Genomic DNA, 26,940 nt, shown 5'->3' with positions numbered 1-26,940 from the left:
CTAAAGAGTTCTCCATAGGTCCTGCTCTGTACAGATTGTTCAAAGATCTGTTGGAAGTGCATATAATAGGATAAATAAATTGAGGGCATTCCTTTTCAGTACCTCACCTGCATGGCTGTCTGGCCTCTGGAAGATGCTGGGAAAGCAAGTCAGGATGGCCGAGTCGTCTAAGGCGCTGCGTTCAGGTCGCAGTCTCTTCTGGAGGTGTGGGTTCAAATCCCACTTCTGACAGTCCTGTGTTTACTCTACTATTTTTCTTGAGAAATATGATCATTTCCCTCGCAGTGGCTTATAGGATTGTCTTCTTGGAAGAGTGCAGTGAGTTTTTTTCTTGCTCTAGCCACTATTGGCCTAAGCTCTGTGCATTTTTTGGTTCCTAATATCTTTCTCACCCTTTAGATGAAAAAGCAGCATGGGGTGAGGATGGCCGAGTGGTCTAAGGCGGTGCGTTAAGGCCGCAGTCTCTCCTGGAGGCGTGGGTTCGAGTCCCACTTCTGACAAAACTTGAATTCCATTTTCTCTCTCAGTTCCTTTAGAATCTCAGCTAAAAATTGGCAATGTAAATAATATCTGAATAAGTACCAAACTTCAGTTTCAACTGCAAATGCATTTGCCCTATTCTATCTTTAACGTTAATGTAATATTCTTCTAGCACTCGTGGTGTTTTATATTTGTTTTGTGGGGTACTTTAAAAATCTTTTTTATGAAAGAAATGGGTTACATTAAGTCTTGTGATGTTTTAGGTTTCCAATAAGGAGGTTTTAAATTTTATGTCACGTCATTTTCAGATGCTTCATTCAAGAGCTGTTTCCACTATAGAATGCAGAGCAAGGGCAAACATACAAGTGATAGAGCGAGTGAGTGAGAAGGAGTGTTGTGGAAGGAGAGAATGAAACAAAGACAGAGTGAGTGAATGGCAGGGAGGCATAGAAGAGGAGTCTAGTAGTGAAGGAGACCTGCTTTTCCCTGCTCTTGACCTCCCACCCATCCCCAAACAACCACAAACATACCTTCTGTGCAAAGTTGGTATGCAGAATTTCACGCCTCAGCAAGTGAGGGTGAGTCCCAGGCCAGGGGCTAAAGAGCAAAAGAGTGCCTGTGCTCAGACTTTCCCTGCTAGGGATAGTTTATCTGGAACAAGGCCTACTCTCTTGTATCCAGCAAGGATCTAGAAATCCTGCATGAATCTGCAAGGCACAATGGCAGCATAAATTTGCATAAACTGCCCCACCTATTGCCTTCCTACTTCCTGTGCTGTAGTTGTTTGTGTAGAGAGAGAGGTCGCAGGCAAGGAAATGGTGTGAGTCGGATACAGGATCCTAAATAGCTGGTGAGAGGTATGTGGTGTTCTAAAAGCATGAAAACTGTATACCTGTGAAATAAAGTGCTTTCGTATGTGTTCTTCTGTGTTTATTGTCCTGTGCATAAAGTTGCACCTTGTGTTTGAAGGTTTAAATTATTTCAGGCTTGCATGGAGGTAGACGTTTCTGAGTAACTTTTATTCATTTCTTAAAAGCCTATACTGTCAGGATGGCCGAGAGGTCTAAGGCGCTGTGTTTAGGCCACAGTCTCCTTTGGAGGCGTGGGTTCGAATCCCACTTCTGACATGCCTTTTGGAGATTTAATCTCCTTTATCAGGTTAACATCTGATGGAAGTTGCATCTGTTGGTCTTCTCTTGGCACGTTATTCCGTTCTCCTCTTGTCAAGAGAGATGGGGTTTTTCATATATTTAGGTTCTATAACGTCTTGCTGACAAAGCGCAATCCTTACAAAATGAGCATAGGACCCAAGTAAGAGGTCATCTGGAAGAGTCATGCTCTTGTATGCCCTGGCCAGACGGGCCCTGCAAATTTGGAAGAATGCCATTCATCTGGTAGACAACTGGACTCCAGCACACTTACAGCAACTTCCTCAGGGCTTTGATCAGGGGCTGCTTAAATTTGCATACTCCACCCTATGTTGTGACTTTGAGATCCCTTGTTGAAATTGCTTTAGCCAGCCAAGAGGTGGCTATTGTCTCAATTTCAAAGCAGCTTTGAGCCGTTCAAGTGGCTGGTGAATAGCACTTTCTCTTTGTTCGCCTCAAAGTTCTAAAGAGTTCTCCATAGGTCCTGCTCTGTACAGATTGTTCAAAGATCTGTTGGAAGTGCATATAATAGGATAAATAAATTGAGGGCATTCCTTTTCAGTACCTCACCTGCATGGCTGTCTGGCCTCTGGAAGATGCTGGGAAAACAAGTCAGGATGGCCGAGTGGTCTAAGGCGCTGCGTTCAGGTCGCAGTCTCCTCTGGAGGCGTGGGTTCAAATCCCACTTCTGACAGTCCTGTGTTTACGCTAATTTTTTTCTTGATAAATATGATCATTTCCCCGTCGCAGTGGCTTATAGGATTGTCTTCTTGGAAGAGTGCAGTGAGTTTTTTTCTTGCTCTAGCCACTATTGGCCTAAGCTCTGTGCATTTTTTGGTTCCTAATATCTTTCTCACCCTTTAGATGAAAAAGCAGCATGTGGTCAAGATGGCCGAGTGGTCAAAGGCGCTGCGTTAAGGCCGCAGTCTCTCGTGGAGGCGTGGGTTCGAATCCCACTTCTGACAAAACTTGAATTCCATTTTCTCTCTCAGTACCTTTAGAATCTCAGCTAAAAATTGGCAATGTAAATAATATCTGAATAAGTACCAAACTTCAGTTTCAACTGCAAATGCATTTGCCCTATTCTATCTTTAACGTTAATGTAATATTCTTCTAGCACTCGTGGTGTTTTATATTTCTTTTGTGGGGTACTTTAAAAATCTTTTTTATGAAAGAAATGGGTTACATTAAGTCTTGTGATGTTTTAGGTTTCCAATAAGGAGGTTTTAAATTTTATGTCACGTCATTTTCAGATGCTTCATTCAAGAGATGTTTCCACTATAGAATGCAGAGCAAGGGCAAAAATACAAGTGATAGAGCGAGTGAGTGAGAAGGAGTGTTGTGGAAGGAGAGAATGAAACAAAGACAGAGTGAGTGAACGGCAGGGAGGCATAGAAGAGGAGTCTAGTAGTGAAGGAGACCTGCTTTTCCCTGCTCTTGACCTCCCACCCATCCCCAAACAACCACAAACATACCTTCTGTGCAAAGTTGGTATGCAGAATTTCACGCCTCAGCAAGTGAGGGTGAGTCCCAGGCCAGGGGCTAAAGAGCAAAAGAGTGCCTGTGCTCAGACTTTCCCTGCTAGGGATAGTTTATCTGGAACAAGGCCTACTCTCTTGTATCCAGCAAGGATCTAGAAATCCTGCATGAATCTGCAAGGCACATTGGCAGCATAAATTTGCATAAACTGCCCCACCTATTGCCTTCCTACTTCCTGTGCTGTAGTTGTTTGTGTAGAGAGAGAGGTCGCAGGCAAGGAAATGTTGTGAGTCGGATACAGGACCCTAAATAGCTGGTGAGAGGTATGTGGTGTTCTAAAAGCATGAAAACTGTATACCTGTGAAATAAAGTGCTTTCGTATGTGTTCTTCTGTGTTTATTGTCCTGTGCATAAAGTTGCACCTTGTGTTTGAAGGTTTAAATTATTTCAGGCTTGCATGGAGGTAGACGTTTCTGAGTAACTTTTATTCATTTCTTAAAAGCCTATACTGTCAGGATGGCCGAGAGGTCTAAGGCGCTGTGTTTAGGCCACAGTCTCCTTTGGAGGTGTGGGTTCGAATCCCACTTCTGACATGCCTTTTGGAGATTTAATCTCCTTTATCAGGTTAACATCTGATGGAAGTTGCATCTGTTGGTCTTCACCTGGCACGTTATTCCGTTATCCTCTTGTCAAGAGAGATGGGGTTTCTCATATATTTAGGTTCTATAACGTCTTGCTGACAAAGCTCAATCCTTACCAAATGAGCATAGGACCCATGTAAGAGGTCATCTGGAAGAGTCATGCTCTTGTATGCCCTGGCCAGACGGGCCCTGCAAATTTGGAAGAATGCCATGCATCTGGTAGACAACTGGACTCCAGCACACTTACAGCAATTTCCTTAGGGCTTTGATCAGGGGCTGCTTAAATTTGCATACTCCACCCTATGTTGTGACTTTGAGATCCCTTGTTGAAATTGCTTTAGCCAGCCAAGAGGTGGCTATTGTCTCAATTTCAAAGCAGCTTTGAGACGTTCAAGTGGCTGGTGAATAGCACTTTCTCTTTGTTCGCCTCAAAGTTCTAAAGAGTTCTCCATAGGTCCTGCTCTGTACAGATTGTTCAAAGATCTGTTGGAAGTGCATATAATAGGATAAATAAATTGAGGGCATTCCTTTTCAGTACCTCATCTGCATGGCTGTCTGGCCTCTGGAAGATGCTGGGAATGCAAGTCAGGATGGCCGAGTGGTCTAAGGCGCTGCGTTCAGGTCGCAGTCTCCTCTGGAGGCGTGGGTTCAAATCCCACTTCTAACAGTCCTGTGTTTACTCTAATTTTTTTCTTGAGAAATATGATCATTTCCCTCGCAGTGGCTTATAGGATTGTCTTCTTGGAAGAGTGCAGTGAGTTTTTTTCTTGCTCTAGCCACTTTTGGCCTAAGCTCTGTGCATTTTTTGGTTCCTAATATCTTTCTCACCCTTTAGATCAAAAAGCAGCTTGGGGTCAGGATGGCCGAGTGGTCTAAGGCGCTGCGTTAAGGCCGCAGTCTCTCGTGGAGGCGTGGGTTCGAATCCCACTTCTGACAAAACTTGAATTCCATTTTCTCTCTCAGTTCCTTTAGAATCTCAGCTAAAAATTGGCAATGTAAATAATATCTGAATAAGTACCAAACTTCAGTTTCAACTGCAAATGCATTTGCCCTATTCTATCTTTAACGTTAATGTAATATTCTTCTAGCACTCGTGGTGTTTTATATTTCTTTTGTGGGGTACTTTAAAAATCTTTTTTATGAAAGAAATGGGTTACATTAAGTCTTGTGATGTTTTAGGTTTCCAATAAGGAGGTTTTAAATTTTATGTCACGTCATTTTCAGATGCTTCATTCAAGAGATGTTTCCACTATAGAATGCAGAGCAAGGGCAAAAATACAAGTGATAGAGCGAGTGAGTGAGAAGGAGTGTTGTGGAAGGAGAGAATGAAACAAAGACAGAGTGAGTGAACGGCAGGGAGGCATAGAAGAGGAGTCTAGTAGTGAAGGAGACCTGCATTTCCCTGCTCTTGACCTCCCACCCATCCCCAAACAACCACAAACATACCTTCTGTGCAAAGTTGGTATGCAGAATTTCACGCCTCAGCAAGTGAGGGTGAGTCCCAGGCCAGGGGCTAAAGAGCAAAAGAGTCCCTGTGCTCAGACTTTCCCTGCTAGGGATAGTTTATCTGGAACAAGGCCTACTCTCTTGTATCCAGCAAGGATCTAGAAATCCTGCATGAATCTGCAAGGCACATTGGCAGCATAAATTTGCATAAACTGCCCCACCTATTGCCTTCCTACTTCCTGTGCTGTAGTTGTTTGTGTAGAGAGAGAGGTCGCAGGCAAGGAAATGTTGTGAGTCGGATACAGGACCCTAAATAGCTGGTGAGAGGTATGTGGTGTTCTAAAAGCATGAAAACTGCATACCTGTGAAATAAAGTGCTTTCGTATGTGTTCTTCTGTGTTTATTGTCCTGGGCATAAAGTTGAACCTTGTGTTTGAAGGTTTAAATTATTTCAGGCTTGCATGGAGGTAGACGTTTCTGAGTAACTTTTATTCATTTCTTAGAAGCCTATACTGTCAGGATGGCCGAGAGGTCTAAGGCGTTGTGTTTAGGCCACAGTCTCCTTTGGAGGTGTGGGTTCGAATCCCACTTCTGACATGCCTTTTGGAGATTTAATCTCCTTTATCAGGTTAACATCTGATGGAAGTTGCATCTGTTGGTCTTCACTTGGCACGTTATTCCGTTCTCCTCTTGTCAACAGAGATGGGGTTTCTCATATATTTAGGTTCTATAACGTCTTGCTGACAAAGCGCAATCCTTACCAAATGAGCATAGGACCCATGTAAGAGGTCATCTGGAAGAGTCATGCTCTTGTATGTCCTGGCCAGACGGGCCCTGCAAATTTGGAAGAATGCCATTCATCTGGTAGACAACTGGACTCCAGCACACTTACAGCAATTTCCTCAGGGCTTTGATCAGGAGCTGCTTAAATTTGCATACTCCACCCTATGTTGTGACTTTGAGATCCCTTGTTGAAATTGCTTTAGCCAGCCAAGAGGTGGCTATTGTCTCAATTTCAAAGCAGCTTTGAGCCGTTCAAGTGGCTGGTGAATAGCACTTTCTCTTTGTTCGCCTCAAAGTTCTAAAGAGTTCTCCATAGGTCCTGCTCTGTACAGATTGTTCAAAGATCTGTTGGAAGTGCATATAATAGGATAAATAAATTGAGGGCATTCCTTTTCAGTACCTCACCTGCATGGCTGTCTGGCCTCTGGAAGATGCTGGGAAAGCAAGTCAGGATGGCCGAGTGGTCTAAGGCGCTGCGTTCAGGTCGCAGTCTCCTCTGGAGGTGTGGGTTCAAATCCCACTTCTGACAGTCCTGTGTTTACTCTACTATTTTTCTTGAGAAATATGATCATTTCCCTCGCAGTGGCTTATAGGATTGTCTTCTTGGAAGAGTGCAGTGAGTTTTTTTCTTGCTCTAGCCACTATTGGCCTAAGCTCTGTGCATTTTTTGGTTCCTAATATATTTCTCACCCTTTAGATGAAAAAGCAGCATGGGATCAGCATGGCCGAGTGGTCTAAGGCGCTGCGTTAAGGCCGCAGTCTCTCCTGGAGGCGTGGGTTCGAATCCCACTTCTGACAAAACTTGAATTCCATTTTCTCTCTCAGTTCCTTTAGAATCTCAGCTAAAAATTGGCAAAGTAAATAATATCTGAATAAGTACCAAACTTCAGTTTCAACTGCAAATGCATTTGCCCTATTCTATCTTTAACGTTAATGTAATATTCTTCTAGCACTCGTGGTGTTTTATATTTGTTTTGTGGGGTACTTTAAAAATCTTTTTTATGAAAGAAATGGGTTACATTAAGTTTTGTGATGTTTTAGGTTTCCAATAAGGAGGTTTTAAATTTTATGTCACGTCATTTTCAGATGCTTCATTCAAGAGCTGTTTCCACTATAGAATGCAGAGCAAGGGCAAAAATACAAGTGATAGAGCGAGTGAGTGAGAAGGAGTGTTGTGGAAGGAGAGAATGAAACAAAGACAGAGTGAGTGAATGGCAGGGAGGCATAGAAGAGGAGTCTAGTAGTGAAGGAGACCTGCTTTTCCCTGCTCTTGACCTCCCACCCATCCCCAAACAACCACAAACATACCTTCTGTGCAAAGTTGGTATGCAGAATTTCACGCCTCAGCAAGTGAGGGTGAGTCCCAGGCCAGGGGCTAAAGAGCAAAAGAGTGCCTGTGCTCAGACTTTCCCTGCTAGGGATAGTTTATCTGGAACAAGGCCTACTCTCTTGTATCCAGCAAGGATCTAGAAATCCTGCATGAATCTGCAAGGCACAATGGCAGCATAAATTTGCATAAACTGCCCCACCTATTGCCTTCCTACTTCCTGTGCTGTAGTTGTTTGTGTAGAGAGAGAGGTCGCAGGCAAGGAAATGTTGTGAGTCGGATACAGGACCCTAAATAGCTGGTGAGAGGTATGTGGTGTTCTAAAAGCATGAAAACTGTATACCTGTGAAATAAAGTGCTTTCGTATGTGTTCTTCTGTGTTTATTGTCCTGTGCATAAAGTTGCACCTTGTGTTTGAAGGTTTAAATTATTTCAGGCTTGCATGGAGGTAGACGTTTCTGAGTAACTTTTATTCATTTCTTAAAAGCCTATACTGTCAGGATGGCCGAGAGGTCTAAGGTGCTGTGTTTAGGCCACAGTCTCCTTTGGAGGCGTGGGTTCGAATCCCACTTCTGACATGCCTTTTGGAGATTTAATCTCCTTTATCAGGTTAACATCTGATGGAAGTTGCATCTGTTGGTCTTCACCTGGCACGTTATTCCGTTCTCTTCTTGTCAAGAGAGATTGGGTTTCTCATATATTTAGGTTCTATAACGTCTTGCTGACAAAGCGCAATCCTTACCAAATGAGCATAGGACCCATGTAAGAGGTCATCTGGAAGAGTCATGCTCTTGTATGCCCTGGCCAGACGGGCCCTGCAAATTTGGAAGAATGCCATGCATCTGGTAGACAACTGGACTCCAGCACACTTACAGCAATTTCCTTAGGGCTTTGATCAGGGGCTGCTTAAATTTGCATACTCCACCCTATGTTGTGACTTTGAGATCCCTTGTTGAAATTGCTTTAGCCAGCCAAGAGGTGGCTATTGTCTCAATTTCAAAGCAGCTTTGAGCCGTTCAAGTGGCTGGTGAATAGCACTTTCTCTTTGTTCGCCTCAAAGTTCTAAAGTGTTCTCCATAGGTCCTGCTCTGTACAGATTGTTCAAAGATCTGTTGGAAGTGCATATAATAGGATAAATAAATTGAGGGCATTCCTTTTCAGTACCTCACCTGCATGGCTGTCTGGCCTCTGGAAGATGCTGGGAAAGCAAGTCAGCATGGCCGAGTGGTCTAAGGCGCTGCGTTCAGGTCGCAGTCTCCTCTGGAGGCGTGGGTTCAAATCCCATTTCTGACAGTCCTGTGTTTACTCTACTTTTTTTCTTGAGAAATATGATCATTTCCCTCGCAGTGGCTTATAGGATTGTCTTCTTGGAAGAGTGCAGTGAGTTTTTTTCTTGCTCTAGCCACTATTGGCCTAAGCTCTGTGCATTTTTTGGTTCCTAATATCTTTCTCACTCTTTAGATGAAAAAGCAGCATGGGGTCAGAATGGCCGAGTGGTCTAATGCGCTGCGTTAAGGCCGCAGTCTCTCCTGGAGGCGTGGGTTCGAATCCCACTTCTGACAAAACTTGAATTCCATTTTCTTTTTCAGTTCCTTTAGAATCTCAGCTAAAAATTGGCAATGTAAATAATATCTGAATAAGTACCAAACTTCAGTTTCAACTGCAAATGCATTTGCCCTATTCTATCTTTAACGTTAATGTAATATTTTTCTAGCACTCGTGGTGTTTTATATTTGTTTTGTGGGGTACTTTAAAAATCTTTTTTATGAAAGAAATGGGTTACATTAAGTCTTGTGATGTTTTAGGTTTCCAATAAGGAGGTTTTAAATTTTATGTCACGTCATTTTCAGATGCTTCATTCAAGAGCTGTTTCCACTATAGAATGCAGAGCAAGGGCAAAAATACAAGTGATAGAGCGAGTGAGTGAGAAGGAGTGTTGTGGAAGGAGAGAATGAAACAAAGACAGAGTGAGTGAATGGCAGGGAGGCATAGAAGAGGAGTCTAGTAGTGAAGGAGACCTGCTTTTCCCTGCTCTTGACCTCCCACCCATCCCCAAACAACCACAAACATACCTTCTGTGCAAAGTTGGTATGCAGAATTTCACGCCTCAGCAAGTGAGGGTGAGTCCCAGGCCAGGGGCTAAAGAGCAAAAGAGTGCCTGTGCTCAGACTTTCCCTGCTAGGGATAGTTTATCTGGAACAAGGCCTACTCTCTTGTATCCAGCAAGGATCTAGAAATCCTGCATGAATCTGCAAGGCACAATGGCAGCATAAATTTGCATAAACTGCCCCACCTATTGCCTTCCTACTTCCTGTGCTGTAGTTGTTTGTGTAGAGAGAGAGGTCGCAGGCAAGGAAATGTTGTGAGTCGGATACAGGACCCTAAATAGCTGGTGAGAGGTATGTGGTGTTCTAAAAGCATGAAAACTGTATACCTGTGAAATAAAGTGCTTTCGTATGTGTTCTTCTGTGTTTATTGTCCTGTGCATAAAGTTGCACCTTGTGTTTGAAGGTTTAAAATATTTCAGGCTTGCATGGAGGTAGACGTTTCTGAGTAACTTTTATTCATTTCTTAAAAGACTATACTGTCAGGATGGCCGAGAGGTCTAAGGCGCTGTGTTTAGGCCACAGTCTCCTTTGGAGGCGTGGGTTCGAATCCCACTTCTGACATGCCTTTTGGAGATTTAATCTCCTTTATCAGGTTAACATCTGATGGAAGTTGCATCTGTTGGTCTTCACTTGGCACGTTATTCCGTTCTCCTCTTGTCAAGAGAGATGGGGTTTCTCATATACTGACAAAGCGCAATCCTTACCAAATGAGCATAGGACCCATGTAAGAGGTCATCTGGAAGAGTCATGCTCTTGTATGCCCTGGCCAGACGGGCCCTGCAAATTTGGAAGAATGCCATTCATCTGGTAGACAACTGGACTCCAGCACACTTACAGCAATTTCCTCAGGGCTTTGATCAGGGGCTGCTTAAATTTGCATACTCCACCCTATGTTGTGACTTTGAGATCCCTTGTTGAAATTGCTTTAGCCAGCCAAGAGGTGGCTATTGTCTCAATTTCAAAGCAGCTTTGAGCCGTTCAAGTGGCTGGTGAATAGCACTTTCTCTTTGTTCGCCTCAAAGTTCTAAAGAGTTCTCCATAGGTCCTGCTCTGTACAGATTGTTCAAAGATCTGTTGAAAGTGCATATAATAGGATAAATAAATTGAGGGCATTCCTTTTCAGTACCTCATCTGCATGGCTGTCTGGCCTCTGGAAGATGCTGGGAATGCAAGTCAGGATGGCCGAGTGGTCTAAGGCGCTGCGATCAGGTCGCAGTCTACTCTGGAGGTGTGGGTTCAAATCCCACTTCTGACAGTCCTGTGTTTACTCTAATTTTTTTCTTGAGAAATATGATCATTTCCCTTGCAGTGGCTTATAGGATTGTCTTCTTGGAAGAGTGCAGTGAGTTTTTTTCTTGCTCTAGCCACTTTTGGCCTAAGCTCTGTGCATTTTTTGGTTCCTAATATCTTTCTCACCCTTTAGATCAAAAAGCAGCATGGGGTCAGGATGGCCGAGTGGTCTAAGGCGCTGCGTTAAGGCCGCAGTCTCTCGTGGAGGCGTGGGTTCGAATCCCACTTCTGACAAAACTTGAATTCCATTTTCTCTCTCAGTTCCTTTAGAATCTCAGCTAAAAATTGGCAATGTAAATAATATCTGAATAAGTACCAAACATCAGTTTCAACTGCAAATGCATTTGCCCTATTCTATCTTTAACGTTAATGTAATATTCTTCTAGCACTCGTGGTGTTTTATATTTCTTTTGTGGGGTACTTTAAAAATCTTTTTTATGAAAGAAATGGGTTACATTAAGTCTTGTGATGTTTTAGGTTTCCAATAAGGAGGTTTTAAATTTTATGTCACGTCATTTTCAGATGCTTCATTCAAGAGCTGTTTCCACTATAGAATGCAGAGCAAGGGCAAAAATACAAGTGATAGAGCGAGTGAGTGAGAAGGAGTGTTGTGGAAGGAGAGAATGAAACAAAGACAGAGTGAGTGAACGGCAGGGAGGCATAGAAGAGGAGTCTAGTAGTGAAGGAGACCTGCTTTTCCCTGCTCTTGACCTCCCACCCATCCCCAAACAACCACAAACATACCTTCTGTGCAAAGTTGGTATGCAGAATTTCACGCCTCAGCAAGTGAGGGTGAGTCCCAGGCCAGGGGCTAAAGAGCAAAAGAGTCCCTGTGCTCAGACTTTCCCTGCTAGGGATAGTTTATCTGGAACAAGGCCTACTCTCTTGTATCCAGCAAGGATCTAGAAATCCTGCATGAATCTGCAAGGCACATTGGCAGCAAAAATTTGCATAAACTGCCCCACCTATTGCCTTCCTACTTCCTGTGCTGTAGTTGTTTGTGTAGAGAGAGAGGTCGCAGGCAAGGAAATGTTGTGAGTCGGATACAGGACCCTAAATAGCTGGTGAGAGGTATGTGGTGTTCTAAAAGCATGAAAACTGTATACCTGTGAAATAAAGTGCTTTCGTATGTGTTCTTCTGTGTTTATTGTCCTGGGCATAAAGTTGAACCTTGTGTTTGAAGGTTTAAATTATTTCAGGCTTGCATGGAGGTAGACGTTTCTGAGTAACTTTTATTCATTTCTTAGAAGCCTATACTGTCAGGATGGCCGAGAGGTCTAAGGCGTTGTGTTTAGGCCACAGTCTCCTTTGGAGGTGTGGGTTCGAATCCCACTTCTGACATGCCTTTTGGAGATTTAATCTCCTTTATCAGGTTAACATCTGATGGAAGTTGCATCTGTTGGTCTTCACTTGGCACGTTATTCCGTTCTCCTCTTGTCAACAGAGATGGGGTTTCTCATATATTTAGGTTCTATAACGTCTTGCTGACAAAGCGCAATCCTTACCAAATGAGCATAGGACCCATGTAAGAGGTCATCTGGAAGAGTCATGCTCTTGTATGTCCTGGCCAGACGGGCCCTGCAAATTTGGAAGAATGCCATTCATCTGGTAGACAACTGGACTCCAGCACACTTACAGCAATTTCCTCAGGGCTTTGATCAGGAGCTGCTTAAATTTGCATACTCCACCCTATGTTGTGACTTTGAGATCCCTTGTTGAAATTGCTTTAGCCAGCCAAGAGGTGGCTATTGTCTCAATTTCAAAGCAGCTTTGAGCCGTTCAAGTGGCTGGTGAATAGCACTTTCTCTTTGTTCGCCTCAAAGTTCTAAAGAGTTCTCCATAGGTCCTGCTCTGTACAGATTGTTCAAAGATCTGTTGGAAGTGCATATAATAGGATAAATAAATTGAGGGCATTCCTTTTCAGTACCTCACCTGCATGGCTGTCTGGCCTCTGGAAGATGCTGGGAAAGCAAGTCAGGATGGCCGAGTCGTCTAAGGCGCTGCGTTCAGGTCGCAGTCTCTTCTGGAGGTGTGGGTTCAAATCCCACTTCTGACAGTCCTGTGTTTACTCTACTATTTTTCTTGAGAAATATGATCATTTCCCTCGCAGTGGCTTATAGGATTGTCTTCTTGGAAGAGTGCAGTGAGTTTTTTTCTTGCTCTAGCCACTATTGGCCTAAGCTCTGTGCATTTTTTGGTTCCTAATATATTTCTCACCCTTTAGATGATAAAGCAGCATGGGATCAGCATGGCCGAGTGGTCTAAGGCGCTGCGTTAAGGCCGCAGTCTCTCCTGGAGGCGTGGGTTCGAATCCCACTTCTGACAAAACTTGAATTCCATTTTCTCTCTCAGTTCCTTTAGAATCTCAGCTAAAAATTGGCAATGTAAATAATATCTGAATAAGTACCAAACTTCAGTTTCAACTGCAAATGCATTTGCCCTATTCTATCTTTAACGTTAATGTAATATTCTTCTAGCACTCGTGGTGTTTTATATTTGTTTTGTGGGGTACTTTAAAAATCTTTTTTATGAAAGAAATGGGTTACATTAAGTCTTGTGATGTTTTAGGTTTCCAATAAGGAGGTTTTAAATTTTATGTCACGTCATTTTCAGATGCTTCATTCAAGAGCTGTTTCCACTATAGAATGCAGAGCAAGGGCAAACATACAAGTGATAGAGCGAGTGAGTGAGAAGGAGTGTTGTGGAAGGAGAGAATGAAACAAAGACAGAGCGAGTGAATGGCAGGGAGGCATAGAAGAGGAGTCTAGTAGTGAAGGAGACCTGCTTTTCCCTGCTCTTGACCTCCCACCCATCCCCAAACAACCACAAACATACCTTCTGTGCAAAGTTGGTATGCAGAATTTCACGCCTCAGCAAGTGAGGGTGAGTCCCAGGCCAGGGGCTAAAGAGCAAAAGAGTGCCTGTGCTCAGACTTTCCCTGCTAGGGATAGTTTATCTGGAACAAGGCCTACTCTCTTGTATCCAGCAAGGATCTAGAAATCCTGCATGAATCTGCAAGGCACAATGGCAGCATACATTTGCATAAACTGCCCCACCTATTGCCTTCCTACTTCCTGTGCTGTAGTTGTTTGTGTAGAGAGAGAGGTCGCAGGCAAGGAAATGTTGTGAGTCGGATACAGGATCCTAAATAGCTGGTGAGAGGTATGTGGTGTTCTAAAAGCATGAAAACTGTATACCTGTGAAATAAAGTGCTTTCGTATGTGTTCTTCTGTGTTTATTGTCCTGTGCATAAAGTTGCACCTTGTGTTTGAAGGTTTAAATTATTTCAGGCTTGCATGGAGGTAGACGTTTCTGAGTAACTTTTATTCATTTCTTAAAAGCCTATACTGTCAGGATGGCCGAGAGGTCTAAGGTGCTGTGTTTAGGCCACAGTCTCCTTTGGAGGCGTGGGTTCGAATCCCACTTCTGACATTCCTTTTGGAGATTTAATCTCCTTTATCAGGTTAACATCTGATGGAAGTTGCATCTGTTGGTCTTCACCTGGCACGTTATTCCGTTCTCTTCTTGTCAAGAGAGATGGGGTTTCTCATATATTTAGGTTCTATAACGTCTTGCTGACAAAGCGCAATCCTTACCAAATGAGCATAGGACCCATGTAAGAGGTTATCTGGAAGAGTCATGCTCTTGTATGCCCTGGCCAGACGGGCCCTGCAAATTTGGAAGAATGCCATGCATCTGGTAGACAACTGGACTCCAGCACACTTACAGCAATTTCCTTAGGGCTTTGATCAGGGGCTGCTTAAATTTGCATACTCCACCCTATGTTGTGACTTTGAGATCCCTTGTTGAAATTGCTTTAGCCAGCCAAGAGGTGGCTATTGTCTCAATTTCAAAGCAGCTTTGAGCCGTTCAAGTGGCTGGTGAATAGCACTTTCTCTTTGTTCGCCTCAAAGTTCTAAAGTGTTCTCCATAGGTCCTGCTCTGTACAGATTGTTCAAAGATCTGTTGGAAGTGCATATAATAGGATAAATAAATTGAGGGCATTCCTTTTCAGTACCTCACCTGCATGGCTGTCTGGCCTCTGGAAGATGCTGGGAAAGCAAGTCAGCATGGCCGAGTGGTCTAAGGCGCTGCGTTCAGGTCGCAGTCTCCTCTGGAGGCGTGGGTTCAAATCCCACTTCTGACAGTCCTGTGTTTACTCTACTTTTTTTCTTGAGAAATATGATAATTTCCCTCGCAGTGGCTTATAGGATTGTCTTCTTGGAAGAGTGCAGTGAGTTTTTTTCTTGCTCTAGCCACTATTGGCCTAAGCTCTGTGCATTTTTTGGTTCCTAATATATTTCTCACCCTTTAGATGAAAAAGCAGCATGGGGTCAGGATGGCCGAGTGGTCTAAGGCGCTGCGTTAAGGCCGCAGTCTCTCCTGGAGGCGTGGGTTCGAATCCCACTTCTGACAAAACTTGAATTCCATTTTCTCTCTCAGTTCCTTTAGAATCTCAGCTAAAAATTGGCAATGTAAATAATATCTGAATAAGTACCAAACTTCAGTTTCAACTGCAAATGCATTTGCCCTATTCTATCTTTAACGTTAATGTAATATTTTTCTAGCACTCGTGGTGTTTTATATTTGTTTTGTGGGGTACTTTAAAAATCTTTTTTATGAAAGAAATGGGTTACATTAAGTCTTGTGATGTTTTAGCTTTCCAATAAGGAGGTTTTAAATTTTATGTCACGTCATTTTCAGATGCTTCATTCAAGAGCTGTTTCCACTATAGAATGCAGAGCAAGGGCAAAAATACAAGTGATAGAGCGAGTGAGTGAGAAGGAGTGTTGTGGAAGGAGAGAATGAAACAAAGACAGAGTGAGTGAATGGCAGGGAGGCATAGAAGAGGAGTCTAGTAGTGAAGGAGACCTGCTTTTCCCTGCTCTTGACCTCCCACCCGCCCCCAAACAACCACAAACATACCTTCTGTGCAAAGTTGGTATGCAGAATTTCACGCCTCAGCAAGTGAGGGTGAGTCCCAGGCCAAGGCCTAAAGAGCAAAAGAGTGCCTGTGCTCAGACTTTCCCTGCTAGGGATAGTTTATCTGGAACACGGCCTACTCTCTTGTATCTAGCAAGGATCTAGAAATCCTGCATGAATCTGCAAGGCACAATGGCAGCATAAATTTGCATAAACTGCCCCACCTATTGCCTTCCTACTTCCTGTGCTGTAGTTGTTTGTGTAGAGAGAGAGGTCGCAGGCAAGGAAATGTTGTGAGTCGGATACAGGACCCTAAATAGCTGGTGAGAGGTATGTGGTGTTCTAAAAGCATGAAAACTGTATACCTGTGAAATAAAGTGCTTTCGTATGTGTTCTTCTGTGTTTATTGTCCTGTGCATAAAGTTGCACCTTGTGTTTGAAGGTTTAAAATATTTCAGGCTTGCATGGAGGTAGACGTTTCTGAGTAACTTTTATTCATTTCTTAAAAGCCTATACTGTCAGGATGGCCGAGAGGTCTAAGGCGCTGTGTTTAGGCCACAGTCTCCTTTGGAGGCGTGGGTTCGAATCCCACTTCTGACATGCCTTTTGGAGATTTAATCTCCTTTATCAGGTTAACATCTGATGGAAGTTGCACCGTTGGTCTTCACTTGGCACGTTATTCCGTTCTCCTCTTGTCAAGAGAGATGGGGTTTCTCATATACTGACAAAGCGCAATCCTTACCAAATGAGCATAGGACCCATGTAAGAGGTCATCTGGAAGAGTCATGCTCTTGTATGCCCTGGCCAGACGGGCCCTGCAAATTTGGAAGAATGCCATTCATCTGGTAGACAACTGGACTCCAGCACACTTACAGCAATTTCCTCAGGGCTTTGATCAGGGGCTGCTTAAATTTGCATACTCCACCCTATGTTGTGACTTTGAGATCCCTTGTTGAAATTGCTTTAGCCAGCCAAGAGGTGGCTATTGTCTCAATTTCAAAGCAGCTTTGAGCCGTTCAAGTGGCTGGTGAATAGCACTTTCTCTTTGTTCGCCTCAAAGTTCTAAAGAGTTCTCCATAGGTCCTGCTCTGTACAGATTGTTCAAAGATCTGTTGAAAGTGCATATAATAGGATAAATAAATTGAGGGCATTCCTTTTCAGTACCTCACCTGCATGGCTGTCTGGCCTCTGGAAGATGCTGGGAAAGCAAGTCAGGATGGCCGAGTGGTCTAAGGCGCTGCGTTCAGGTCGCAGTCTCCTCTGGAGGCGTGGGTTCAAATCCCACTTCTGACAGTCCTGTGTTTACTCTAATTTTTTTCTTGAGAAATATGATCATTTCCCTTGCAGTGGCTTATAGGATTGTCTTCTTGGAAGAGTGCAGTGAGTTTTTTTCTTGCTCTAGCCACTATTGGCCTAAGCTCTGTGCATTTTTTGGTTCCTAATATCTTTCTCACCCTTTAGATCAAAAAGCAGCATGGGGTCAGGATGGCCGAGTGGTCTAAGGCGCTGCGTTAAGGCCGCAGTCTCTCGTGGAGGCATGGGTTCGAATCCCACTTCTGACAAAACTTGAACCATTTTCTCTCTCAGTTCCTTTAGAATCTCAGCTAAAAATTGGCAATGTAAATAATATCTGAATAAGTACCAAACATCAGTTTCAACTGCAAATACATTTGCCATATTCTATCTTTAACGTTAATGTAATATTCTTCTAGCACTCGTGGTGTTTTATATTTCTTTTGTGGGGTACTTTAAAAATCTTTTTTATGAAAGAAATGGGTTACATTAAGTCTTGTGATGTTTTAGGTTTCCAATAAGGAGGTTTTAAATTTTATGTCACGTCATTTTCAGATGCTTCATTCAAGAGATGTTTCCACTATAGAATGCAGAGCAAGGGCAAAAATACAAGTGATAGAGCGAGTGAGTGAGAAGGAGTGTTGTGGAAGGAGAGAATGAAACAAAGACAGAGTGAGTGAACGGCAGGGAGGCATAGAAGAGGAGTCTAGTAGTGAAGGAGACCTGCTTTTCCCTGCTCTTGACCTCCCACCCATCCCCAAACAACCACAAACATACCTTCTGTGCAAAGTTGGTATGCAGAATTTCACGCCTCAGCAAGTGAGGGTGAGTCCCAGGCCAGGGGCTAAAGAGCAAAAGAGTGCCTGTGCTCAGACTTTCCCTGCTAGGGATAGTTTATCTGGAACAAGGCCTACTCTCTTGTATCCAGCAAGGATCTAGAAATCCTGCATGAATCTGCAAGGCACATTGGCAGCATAAATTTGAATAAACTGCCCCACCTATTGCCTTCCTACTTCCTGTGCTGTAGTTGTTTGTGTAGAGAGAGAGGTCGCAGGCAAGGAAATGTTGTGAGTCGGATACAGGACCCTAAATAGCTGGTGAGAGGTATGTGGTGTTCTAAAAGCATGAAAACTGTATACCTGTGAAATAAAGTGCTTTCGTATGTGTTCTTCTGTGTTTATTGTCCTGTGCATAAAGTTGCACCTTGTGTTTGAAGGTTTAAATTATTTCAGGCTTGCATGGAGGTAGACGTTTCTGAGTAACTTTTATTCATTTCTTAAATGCCTATACTGTCAGGATGGCCGAGAGGTCTAAGGCGCTGTGTTTAGGCCACAGTCTCCTTTGGAGGCGTGGGTTCGAATCCCACTTCTGACATGCCTTTTGGAGATTTAATCTCCTTTATCAGGTTAACATCTGATGGAAGTTGCATCTGTTGGTCTTCTCTTGGCACGTTATTCCGTTCTCCTCTTGTCAAGAGAGATGGGGTTTTTCATATATTTAGGTTCTATAACGTCTTGCTGACAAAGCGCAATCCCTACAAAATGAGCATAGGACCCAAGTAAGAGGTCATCTGGAAGAGTCATGCTTTTGTATGCCCTGGCCAGACGGGCCCTGCAAATTTGGAAGAATGCCATTCATCTGGTAGACAACTGGACTCCAGCACACTTACAGCAACTTCCTCAGGGCTTTGATCAGGGGCTGCTTAAATTTGCATACTCCACCCTATGTTGTGACTTTGAGATCCCTTGTTGAAATTGCTTTAGCCAGCCAAGAGGTGGCTATTGTCTCAATTTCAAAGCAGCTTTGAGCCGTTCAAGTGGCTGGTGAATAGCACTTTCTCTTTGTTCGCCTCAAAGTTCTAAAGAGTTCTCCATAGGTCCTGCTCTGTACAGATTGTTCAAAGATCTGTTGGAAGTGCATATAATAGGATAAATAAATTGAGGGCATTCCTTTTCAGTACCTCACCTGCATGGCTGTCTGGCCTCTGGAAGATGCTGGGAAAACAAGTCAGGATGGCCGAGTGGTCTAAGGCGCTGCGTTCAGGTCGCAGTCTCCTCTGGAGGCGTGGGTTCAAATCCCACTTCTGACAGTCCTGTGTTTACGCTAATTTTTTTCTTGATAAATATGATCATTTCCCCGTCGCAGTGGCTTATAGGATTGTCTTCTTGGAAGAGTGCAGTGAGTTTTTTTCTTGCTCTAGCCACTATTGGCCTAAGCTCTGTGCATTTTTTGGTTCCTAATATCTTTCTCACCCTTTAGATGAAAAAGCAGCATGTGGTCAAGATGGCCGAGTGGTCAAAGGCGCTGCGTTAAGGCCGCAGTCTCTCGTGGAGGCGTGGGTTCGAATCCCACTTCTGACAAAACTTGAATTCCATTTTCTCTCTCAGTACCTTTAGAATCTCAGCTAAAAATTGGCAATGTAAATAATATCTGAATAAGTACCAAACTTCAGTTTCAACTGCAAATGCATTTGCCCTATTCTATCTTTAACGTTAATGTAATATTCTTCTAGCACTCGTGGTGTTTTATATTTCTTTTGTGGGGTACTTTAAAAATCTTTTTTATGAAAGAAATGGGTTACATTAAGTCTTGTGATGTTTTAGGTTTCCAATAAGGAGGTTTTAAATTTTATGTCACGTCATTTTCAGATGCTTCATTCAAGAGATGTTTCCACTATAGAATGCAGAGCAAGGGCAAAAATACAAGTGATAGAGCGAGTGAGTGAGAAGGAGTGTTGTGGAAGGAGAGAATGAAACAAAGACAGAGTGAGTGAACGGCAGGGAGGCATAGAAGAGGAGTCTAGTAGTGAAGGAGACCTGCTTTTCCCTGCTCTTGACCTCCCACCCATCCCCAAACAACCACAAACATACCTTCTGTGCAAAGTTGGTATGCAGAATTTCACGCCTCAGCAAGTGAGGGTGAGTCCCAGGCCAGGGGCTAAAGAGCAAAAGAGTGCCTGTGCTCAGACTTTCCCTGCTAGGGATAGTTTATCTGGAACAAGGCCTACTCTCTTGTATCCAGCAAGGATCTAGAAATCCTGCATGAATCTGCAAGGCACATTGGCAGCATAAATTTGAATAAACTGCCCCACCTATTGCCTTCCTACTTCCTGTGCTGTAGTTGTTTGTGTAGAGAGAGAGGTCGCAGGCAAGGAAATGTTGTGAGTCGGATACAGGACCCTAAATAGCTGGTGAGAGGTATGTGGTGTTCTAAAAGCATGAAAACTGTATACCTGTGAAATAAAGTGCTTTCGTATGTGTTCTTCTGTGTTTATTGTCCTGTGCATAAAGTTGCACCTTGTGTTTGAAGGTTTAAATTATTTCAGGCTTGCATGGAGGTAGACGTTTCTGAGTAACTTTTATTCATTTCTTAAATGCCTATACTGTCAGGATGGCCGAGAGGTCTAAGGCGCTGTGTTTAGGCCACAGTCTCCTTTGGAGGCGTGGGTTCGAATCTCACTTCTGACATGCCTTTTGGAGATTTAATCTCCTTTATCAGGTTAACATCTGATGGAAGTTGCATCTGTTGGTCTTCTCTTGGCACGTTATTCCGTTCTCCTCTTGTCAAGAGAGATGGGGTTTTTCATATATTTAGGTTCTATAACGTCTTGCTGACAAAGCGCAATCCCTACAAAATGAGCATAGGACCCAAGTAAGAGGTCATCTGGAAGAGTCATGCTCTTGTATGCCCTGGCCAGACGGGCCCTGCAAATTTGGAAGAATGCCATTCATCTGGTAGACAACTGGACTCCAGCACACTTACAGCAACTTCCTCAGGGCTTTGATCAGGGGCTGCTTAAATTTGCATACTCCACCCTATGTTGTGACTTTGAGATCCCTTGTTGAAATTGCTTTAGCCAGCCAAGAGGTGGCTATTGTCTCAATTTCAAAGCAGCTTTGAGCCGTTCAAGTGGCTGGTGAATAGCACTTTCTCTTTGTTCGCCTCAAAGTTCTAAAGAGTTCTCCATAGGTCCTGCTCTGTACAGATTGTTCAAAGATCTGTTGGAAGTGCATATAATAGGATAAATAAATTGAGGGCATTCCTTTTCAGTACCTCACCTGCATGGCTGTCTGGCCTCTGGAAGATGCTGGGAAAACAAGTCAGGATGGCCGAGTGGTCTAAGGCGCTGCGTTCAGGTCGCAGTCTCCTCTGGAGGCGTGGGTTCAAATCCCACTTCTGACAGTCCTGTGTTTACGCTAATTTTTTTCTTGATAAATATGATCATTTCCCCGTCGCAGTGGCTTATAGGATTGTCTTCTTGGAAGAGTGCAGTGAGTTTTTTTCTTGCTCTAGCCACTATTGGCCTAAGCTCTGTGCATTTTTTGGTTCCTAATATCTTTCTCACCCTTTAGATGAAAAAGCAGCATGTGGTCAAGATGGCCGAGTGGTCAAAGGCGCTGCGTTAAGGCCGCAGTCTCTCGTGGAGGCGTGGGTTCGAATCCCACTTCTGAGAAAACTTGAATTCCATTTTCTCTCTCAGTACCTTTAGAATCTCAGCTAAAAATTGGCAATGTAAATAATATCTGAATAAGTACCAAACTTCAGTTTCAACTGCAAATGCATTTGCCCTATTCTATCTTTAACGTTAATGTAATATTCTTCTAGCACTCGTGGTGTTTTATATTTCTTTTGTGGGGTACTTTAAAAATCTTTTTTATGAAAGAAATGGGTTACATTAAGTCTTGTGATGTTTTAGGTTTCCAATAAGGAGGTTTTAAATTTTATGTCACGTCATTTTCAGATGCTTCATTCAAGAGATGTTTCCACTATAGAATGCAGAGCAAGGGCAAAAATACAAGTGATAGAGCGAGTGAGTGAGAAGGAGTGTTGTGGAAGGAGAGAATGAAACAAAGACAGAGTGAGTGAACGGCAGGGAGGCATAGAAGAGGAGTCTAGTAGTGAAGGAGACCTGCTTTTCCCTGCTCTTGACCTCCCACCCATCCCCAAACAACCACAAACATACCTTCTGTGCAAAGTTGGTATGCAGAATTTCACGCCTCAGCAAGTGAGGGTGAGTCCCAGGCCAGGGGCTAAAGAGCAAAAGAGTGCCTGTGCTCAGACTTTCCCTGCTAGGGATAGTTTATCTGGAACAAGGCCTACTCTCTTGTATCCAGCAAGGATCTAGAAATCCTGCATGAATCTGCAAGGCACATTGGCAGCATAAATTTGCATAAACTGCCCCACCTATTGCCTTCCTACTTCCTGTGCTGTAGTTGTTTGTGTAGAGAGAGAGGTCGCAGGCAAGGAAATGTTGTGAGTCGGATACAGGACCCTAAATAGCTGGTGAGAGGTATGTGGTGTTCTAAAAGCATGAAAACTGTATACCTGTGAAATAAAGTGCTTTCGTATGTGTTCTTCTGTGTTTATTGTCCTGTGCATAAAGTTGCACCTTGTGTTTGAAGGTTTAAATTATTTCAGGCTTGCATGGAGGTAGACGTTTCTGAGTAACTTTTATTCATTTCTTAAAAGCCTATGCTGTCAGGATGGCCGAGAGGTCTAAGGCGCTGTGTTTAGGCCACAGTCTCCTTTGGAGGCGTGGGTTCGAATCCCACTTCTGACATGCCTTTTGGAGATTTAATCTCCTTTATCAGGTTAACATCTGATGGAAGTTGCATCTGTTGGTCTTCACCTGGCACGTTATTCCGTTATCCTCTTGTCAAGAGAGATGGGGTTTCTCATATATTTAGGTTCTATAACGTCTTGCTGACAAAGCTCAATCCTTACCAAATGAGCATAGGACCCATGTAAGAGGTCATCTGGAAGAGTCATGCTCTTGTATGCCCTGGCCAGACGGGCCCTGCAAATTTGGAAGAATGCCATGCATCTGGTAGACAACTGGACTCCAGCACACTTACAGCAATTTCCTTAGGGCTTTGATCAGGGGCTGCTTAAATTTGCATACTCCACCCTATGTTGTGACTTTGAGATCCCTTGTTGAAATTGCTTTAGCCAGCCAAGAGGTGGCTATTGTCTCAATTTCAAAGCAGCTTTGAGACGTTCAAGTGGCTGGTGAATAGCACTTTCTCTTTGTTCGCCTCAAAGTTCTAAAGAGTTCTCCATAGGTCCTGCTCTGTACAGATTGTTCAAAGATCTGTTGGAAGTGCATATAATAGGATAAATAAATTGAGGGCATTCCTTTTCAGTACCTCATCTGCATGGCTGTCTGGCCTCTGGAAGATGCTGGGAATGCAAGTCAGGATGGCCGAGTGGTCTAAGGCGCTGCGTTCAGGTCGCAGTCTCCTCTGGAGGCGTGGGTTCAAATCCCACTTCTAACAGTCCTGTGTTTACTCTAATTTTTTTCTTGAGAAATATGATCATTTCCCTCGCAGTGGCTTATAGGATTGTCTTCTTGGAAGAGTGCAGTGAGTTTTTTTCTTGCTCTAGCCACTTTTGGCCTAAGCTCTGTGCATTTTTTGGTTCCTAATATCTTTCTCACCCTTTAGATCAAAAAGCAGCTTGGGGTCAGGATGGCCGAGTGGTCTAAGGCGCTGCGTTAAGGCCGCAGTCTCTCGTGGAGGCGTGGGTTCGAATCCCACTTCTGACAAAACTTGAATTCCATTTTCTCTCTCAGTTCCTTTAGAATCTCAGCTAAAAATTGGCAATGTAAATAATATCTGAATAAGTACCAAACTTCAGTTTCAACTGCAAATGCATTTGCCCTATTCTATCTTTAACGTTAATGTAATATTCTTCTAGCACTCGTGGTGTTTTATATTTCTTTTGTGGGGTACTTTAAAAATCTTTTTTATGAAAGAAATGGGTTACATTAAGTCTTGTGATGTTTTAGGTTTCCAATAAGGAGGTTTTAAATTTTATGTCACGTCATTTTCAGATGCTTCATTCAAGAGATGTTTCCACTATAGAATGCAGAGCAAGGGCAAAAATACAAGTGATAGAGCGAGTGAGTGAGAAGGAGTGTTGTGGAAGGAGAGAATGAAACAAAGACAGAGTGAGTGAACGGCAGGGAGGCATAGAAGAGGAGTCTAGTAGTGAAGGAGACCTGCATTTCCCTGCTCTTGACCTCCCACCCATCCCCAAACAACCACAAACATACCTTCTGTGCAAAGTTGGTATGCAGAATTTCACGCCTCAGCAAGTGAGGGTGAGTCCCAGGCCAGGGGCTAAAGAGCAAAAGAGTCCCTGTGCTCAGACTTTCCCTGCTAGGGATAGTTTATCTGGAACAAGGCCTACTCTCTTGTATCCAGCAAGGATCTAGAAATCCTGCATGAATCTGCAAGGCACATTGGCAGCATAAATTTGCATAAACTGCCCCACCTATTGCCTTCCTACTTCCTGTGCTGTAGTTGTTTGTGTAGAGAGAGAGGTCGCAGGCAAGGAAATGTTGTGAGTCGGATACAGGACCCTAAATAGCTGGTGAGAGGTATGTGGTGTTCTAAAAGCATGAAAACTGCATACCTGTGAAATAAAGTGCTTTCGTATGTGTTCTTCTGTGTTTATTGTCCTGGGCATAAAGTTGAACCTTGTGTTTGAAGGTTTAAATTATTTCAGGCTTGCATGGAGGTAGACGTTTCTGAGTAACTTTTATTCATTTCTTAGAAGCCTATACTGTCAGGATGGCCGAGAGGTCTAAGGCGTTGTGTTTAGGCCACAGTCTCCTTTGGAGGTGTGGGTTCGAATCCCACTTCTGACATGCCTTTTGGAGATTTAATCTCCTTTATCAGGTTAACATCTGATGGAAGTTGCATCTGTTGGTCTTCACTTGGCACGTTATTCCGTTCTCCTCTTGTCAACAGAGATGGGGTTTCTCATATATTTAGGTTCTATAACGTCTTGCTGACAAAGCGCAATCCTTACCAAATGAGCATAGGACCCATGTAAGAGGTCATCTGGAAGAGTCATGCTCTTGTATGTCCTGGCCAGACGGGCCCTGCAAATTTGGAAGAATGCCATTCATCTGGTAGACAACTGGACTCCAGCACACTTACAGCAATTTCCTCAGGGCTTTGATCAGGAGCTGCTTAAATTTGCATACTCCACCCTATGTTGTGACTTTGAGATCCCTTGTTGAAATTGCTTTAGCCAGCCAAGAGGTGGCTATTGTCTCAATTTCAAAGCAGCTTTGAGCCGTTCAAGTGGCTGGTGAATAGCACTTTCTCTTTGTTCGCCTCAAAGTTCTAAAGAGTTCTCCATAGGTCCTGCTCTGTACAGATTGTTCAAAGATCTGTTGGAAGTGCATATAATAGGATAAATAAATTGAGGGCATTCCTTTTCAGTACCTCACCTGCATGGCTGTCTGGCCTCTGGAAGATGCTGGGAAAGCAAGTCAGGATGGCCGAGTGGTCTAAGGCGCTGCGTTCAGGTCGCAGTCTCCTCTGGAGGTGTGGGTTCAAATCCCACTTCTGACAGTCCTGTGTTTACTCTACTATTTTTCTTGAGAAATAGGATCATTTCCCTCGCAGTGGCTTATAGGATTGTCTTCTTGGAAGAGTGCAGTGAGTTTTTTTCTTGCTCTAGCCACTATTGGCCTAAGCTCTGTGCATTTTTTGGTTCCTAATATCTTTCTCACCCTTTAGATGAAAAAGCAGCATGGGATCAGCATGGCCGAGTGGTCTAAGGCGCTGCGTTAAGGCCGCAGTCTCTCCTGGAGGCGTGGGTTCGAATCCCACTTCTGACAAAACTTGAATTCCTTTTTCTCTCTCAGTTCCTTTAGAATCTCAGCTAAAAATTGGCAATGTAAATAATATCTGAATAAGTACCAAACTTCAGTTTCAACTGCAAATGCATTTGCCCTATTCTATCTTTAACGTTAATGTAATATTCTTCTAGCACTCGTGGTGTTTTATATTTGTTTTGTGGGGTACTTTAAAAATCTTTTTTATGAAAGAAATGGGTTACATTAAGTTTTGTGATGTTTTAGGTTTCCAATAAGGAGGTTTTAAATTTTATGTCACGTCATTTTCAGATGCTTCATTCAAGAGCTGTTTCCACTATAGAATGCAGAGCAAGGGCAAAAATACAAGTGATAGAGCGAGTGAGTGAGAAGGAGTGTTGTGGAAGGAGAGAATGAAACAAAGACAGAGTGAGTGAATGGCAGGGAGGCATAGAAGAGGAGTCTAGTAGTGAAGGAGACCTGCTTTTCCCTGCTCTTGACCTCCCACCCATCCCCAAACAACCACAAACATACCTTCTGTGCAAAGTTGGTATGCAGAATTTCACGCCTCAGCAAGTGAGGGTGAGTCCCAGGCCAGGGGCTAAAGAGCAAAAGAGTGCCTGTGCTCAGACTTTCCCTGCTAGGGATAGTTTATCTGGAACAAGGCCTACTCTCTTGTATCCAGCAAGGATCTAGAAATCCTGCATGAATCTGCAAGGCACAATGGCAGCATAAATTTGCATAAACTGCCCCACCTATTGCCTTCCTACTTCCTGTGCTGTAGTTGTTTGTGTAGAGAGAGAGGTCGCAGGCAAGGAAATGTTGTGAGTCGGATACAGGACCCTAAATAGCTGGTGAGAGGTATGTGGTGTTCTAAAAGCATGAAAACTGTATACCTGTGAAATAAAGTGCTTTCGTATGTGTTCTTCTGTGTTTATTGTCCTGTGCATAAAGTTGCACCTTGTGTTTGAAGGTTTAAATTATTTCAGGCTTGCATGGAGGTAGACGTTTCTGAGTAACTTTTATTCATTTCTTAAAAGCCTATACTGTCAGGATGGCCGAGAGGTCTAAGGTGCTGTGTTTAGGCCACAGTCTCCTTTGGAGGCGTGGGTTCGAATCCCACTTCTGACATGCCTTTTGGAGATTTAATCTCCTTTATCAGGTTAACATCTGATGGAAGTTGCATCTGTTGGTCTTCACCTGGCACGTTATTCCGTTCTCTTCTTGTCAAGAGAGATTGGGTTTCTCATATATTTAGGTTCTATAACGTCTTGCTGACAAAGCGCAATCCTTACCAAATGAGCATAGGACCCATGTAAGAGGTCATCTGGAAGAGTCATGCTCTTGTATGCCCTGGCCAGACGGGCCCTGCAAATTTGGAAGAATGCCATGCATCTGGTAGACAACTGGA

At 43.4% G+C, this 26,940-nt stretch overlaps 25 non-coding genes across 25 annotated transcripts; all 25 read left to right on the top strand.

Moving 5' to 3' along the window:
• The first annotated feature begins 1,524 nt into the window (after positions 1-1,524).
• On the top strand, positions 1,525-1,607 carry TRNAL-UAG (transfer RNA leucine (anticodon UAG)). Its single transcript has one exon. It is a non-coding gene; the product is annotated as a tRNA-Leu (tRNA).
• A 632-nt stretch (positions 1,608-2,239) lies between these two features.
• Positions 2,240-2,322, top strand: TRNAL-CAG (transfer RNA leucine (anticodon CAG)). Its single transcript has one exon. It is a non-coding gene; the product is annotated as a tRNA-Leu (tRNA).
• A 188-nt stretch (positions 2,323-2,510) lies between these two features.
• Positions 2,511-2,593, top strand: TRNAL-AAG (transfer RNA leucine (anticodon AAG)). Its single transcript has one exon. It is a non-coding gene; the product is annotated as a tRNA-Leu (tRNA).
• A 1,024-nt stretch (positions 2,594-3,617) lies between these two features.
• TRNAL-UAG (transfer RNA leucine (anticodon UAG)) lies at positions 3,618-3,700 on the top strand. The gene has a single exon. It is a non-coding gene; the product is annotated as a tRNA-Leu (tRNA).
• A 901-nt stretch (positions 3,701-4,601) lies between these two features.
• Positions 4,602-4,684, top strand: TRNAL-AAG (transfer RNA leucine (anticodon AAG)). The gene has a single exon. It is a non-coding gene; the product is annotated as a tRNA-Leu (tRNA).
• Positions 4,685-5,708: 1,024 nt separating this feature from the next.
• Positions 5,709-5,791, top strand: TRNAL-UAG (transfer RNA leucine (anticodon UAG)). Its single transcript has one exon. It is a non-coding gene; the product is annotated as a tRNA-Leu (tRNA).
• Positions 5,792-6,423: 632 nt separating this feature from the next.
• On the top strand, positions 6,424-6,506 carry TRNAL-CAG (transfer RNA leucine (anticodon CAG)). Its single transcript has one exon. It is a non-coding gene; the product is annotated as a tRNA-Leu (tRNA).
• Positions 6,507-7,799: 1,293 nt separating this feature from the next.
• On the top strand, positions 7,800-7,882 carry TRNAL-UAG (transfer RNA leucine (anticodon UAG)). The gene has a single exon. It is a non-coding gene; the product is annotated as a tRNA-Leu (tRNA).
• A 2,008-nt stretch (positions 7,883-9,890) lies between these two features.
• On the top strand, positions 9,891-9,973 carry TRNAL-UAG (transfer RNA leucine (anticodon UAG)). Its single transcript has one exon. It is a non-coding gene; the product is annotated as a tRNA-Leu (tRNA).
• Positions 9,974-10,853: 880 nt separating this feature from the next.
• Positions 10,854-10,936, top strand: TRNAL-AAG (transfer RNA leucine (anticodon AAG)). The gene has a single exon. It is a non-coding gene; the product is annotated as a tRNA-Leu (tRNA).
• Positions 10,937-11,960: 1,024 nt separating this feature from the next.
• TRNAL-UAG (transfer RNA leucine (anticodon UAG)) lies at positions 11,961-12,043 on the top strand. The gene has a single exon. It is a non-coding gene; the product is annotated as a tRNA-Leu (tRNA).
• A 2,008-nt stretch (positions 12,044-14,051) lies between these two features.
• On the top strand, positions 14,052-14,134 carry TRNAL-UAG (transfer RNA leucine (anticodon UAG)). The gene has a single exon. It is a non-coding gene; the product is annotated as a tRNA-Leu (tRNA).
• A 901-nt stretch (positions 14,135-15,035) lies between these two features.
• TRNAL-AAG (transfer RNA leucine (anticodon AAG)) lies at positions 15,036-15,118 on the top strand. Its single transcript has one exon. It is a non-coding gene; the product is annotated as a tRNA-Leu (tRNA).
• A 1,024-nt stretch (positions 15,119-16,142) lies between these two features.
• TRNAL-UAG (transfer RNA leucine (anticodon UAG)) lies at positions 16,143-16,225 on the top strand. The gene has a single exon. It is a non-coding gene; the product is annotated as a tRNA-Leu (tRNA).
• Positions 16,226-16,835: 610 nt separating this feature from the next.
• Positions 16,836-16,918, top strand: TRNAL-CAG (transfer RNA leucine (anticodon CAG)). Its single transcript has one exon. It is a non-coding gene; the product is annotated as a tRNA-Leu (tRNA).
• Positions 16,919-18,209: 1,291 nt separating this feature from the next.
• Positions 18,210-18,292, top strand: TRNAL-UAG (transfer RNA leucine (anticodon UAG)). The gene has a single exon. It is a non-coding gene; the product is annotated as a tRNA-Leu (tRNA).
• A 632-nt stretch (positions 18,293-18,924) lies between these two features.
• On the top strand, positions 18,925-19,007 carry TRNAL-CAG (transfer RNA leucine (anticodon CAG)). Its single transcript has one exon. It is a non-coding gene; the product is annotated as a tRNA-Leu (tRNA).
• A 188-nt stretch (positions 19,008-19,195) lies between these two features.
• On the top strand, positions 19,196-19,278 carry TRNAL-AAG (transfer RNA leucine (anticodon AAG)). The gene has a single exon. It is a non-coding gene; the product is annotated as a tRNA-Leu (tRNA).
• Positions 19,279-20,302: 1,024 nt separating this feature from the next.
• On the top strand, positions 20,303-20,385 carry TRNAL-UAG (transfer RNA leucine (anticodon UAG)). Its single transcript has one exon. It is a non-coding gene; the product is annotated as a tRNA-Leu (tRNA).
• A 632-nt stretch (positions 20,386-21,017) lies between these two features.
• Positions 21,018-21,100, top strand: TRNAL-CAG (transfer RNA leucine (anticodon CAG)). Its single transcript has one exon. It is a non-coding gene; the product is annotated as a tRNA-Leu (tRNA).
• A 1,295-nt stretch (positions 21,101-22,395) lies between these two features.
• TRNAL-UAG (transfer RNA leucine (anticodon UAG)) lies at positions 22,396-22,478 on the top strand. Its single transcript has one exon. It is a non-coding gene; the product is annotated as a tRNA-Leu (tRNA).
• A 901-nt stretch (positions 22,479-23,379) lies between these two features.
• TRNAL-AAG (transfer RNA leucine (anticodon AAG)) lies at positions 23,380-23,462 on the top strand. The gene has a single exon. It is a non-coding gene; the product is annotated as a tRNA-Leu (tRNA).
• A 1,024-nt stretch (positions 23,463-24,486) lies between these two features.
• Positions 24,487-24,569, top strand: TRNAL-UAG (transfer RNA leucine (anticodon UAG)). Its single transcript has one exon. It is a non-coding gene; the product is annotated as a tRNA-Leu (tRNA).
• Positions 24,570-25,201: 632 nt separating this feature from the next.
• On the top strand, positions 25,202-25,284 carry TRNAL-CAG (transfer RNA leucine (anticodon CAG)). Its single transcript has one exon. It is a non-coding gene; the product is annotated as a tRNA-Leu (tRNA).
• A 1,293-nt stretch (positions 25,285-26,577) lies between these two features.
• TRNAL-UAG (transfer RNA leucine (anticodon UAG)) lies at positions 26,578-26,660 on the top strand. Its single transcript has one exon. It is a non-coding gene; the product is annotated as a tRNA-Leu (tRNA).
• Positions 26,661-26,940: the final 280 nt, after the last annotated feature.

This window comes from Triturus cristatus, chromosome 6 (genome assembly GCF_964204655.1).
Source record: "Triturus cristatus chromosome 6, aTriCri1.1, whole genome shotgun sequence".
Classification (NCBI taxonomy): domain Eukaryota; kingdom Metazoa; phylum Chordata; class Amphibia; order Caudata; family Salamandridae; genus Triturus; species Triturus cristatus.
Note: the sequence above shows the minus strand (reverse complement) of the source record. Positions and strands in the feature narration are given on the sequence as shown.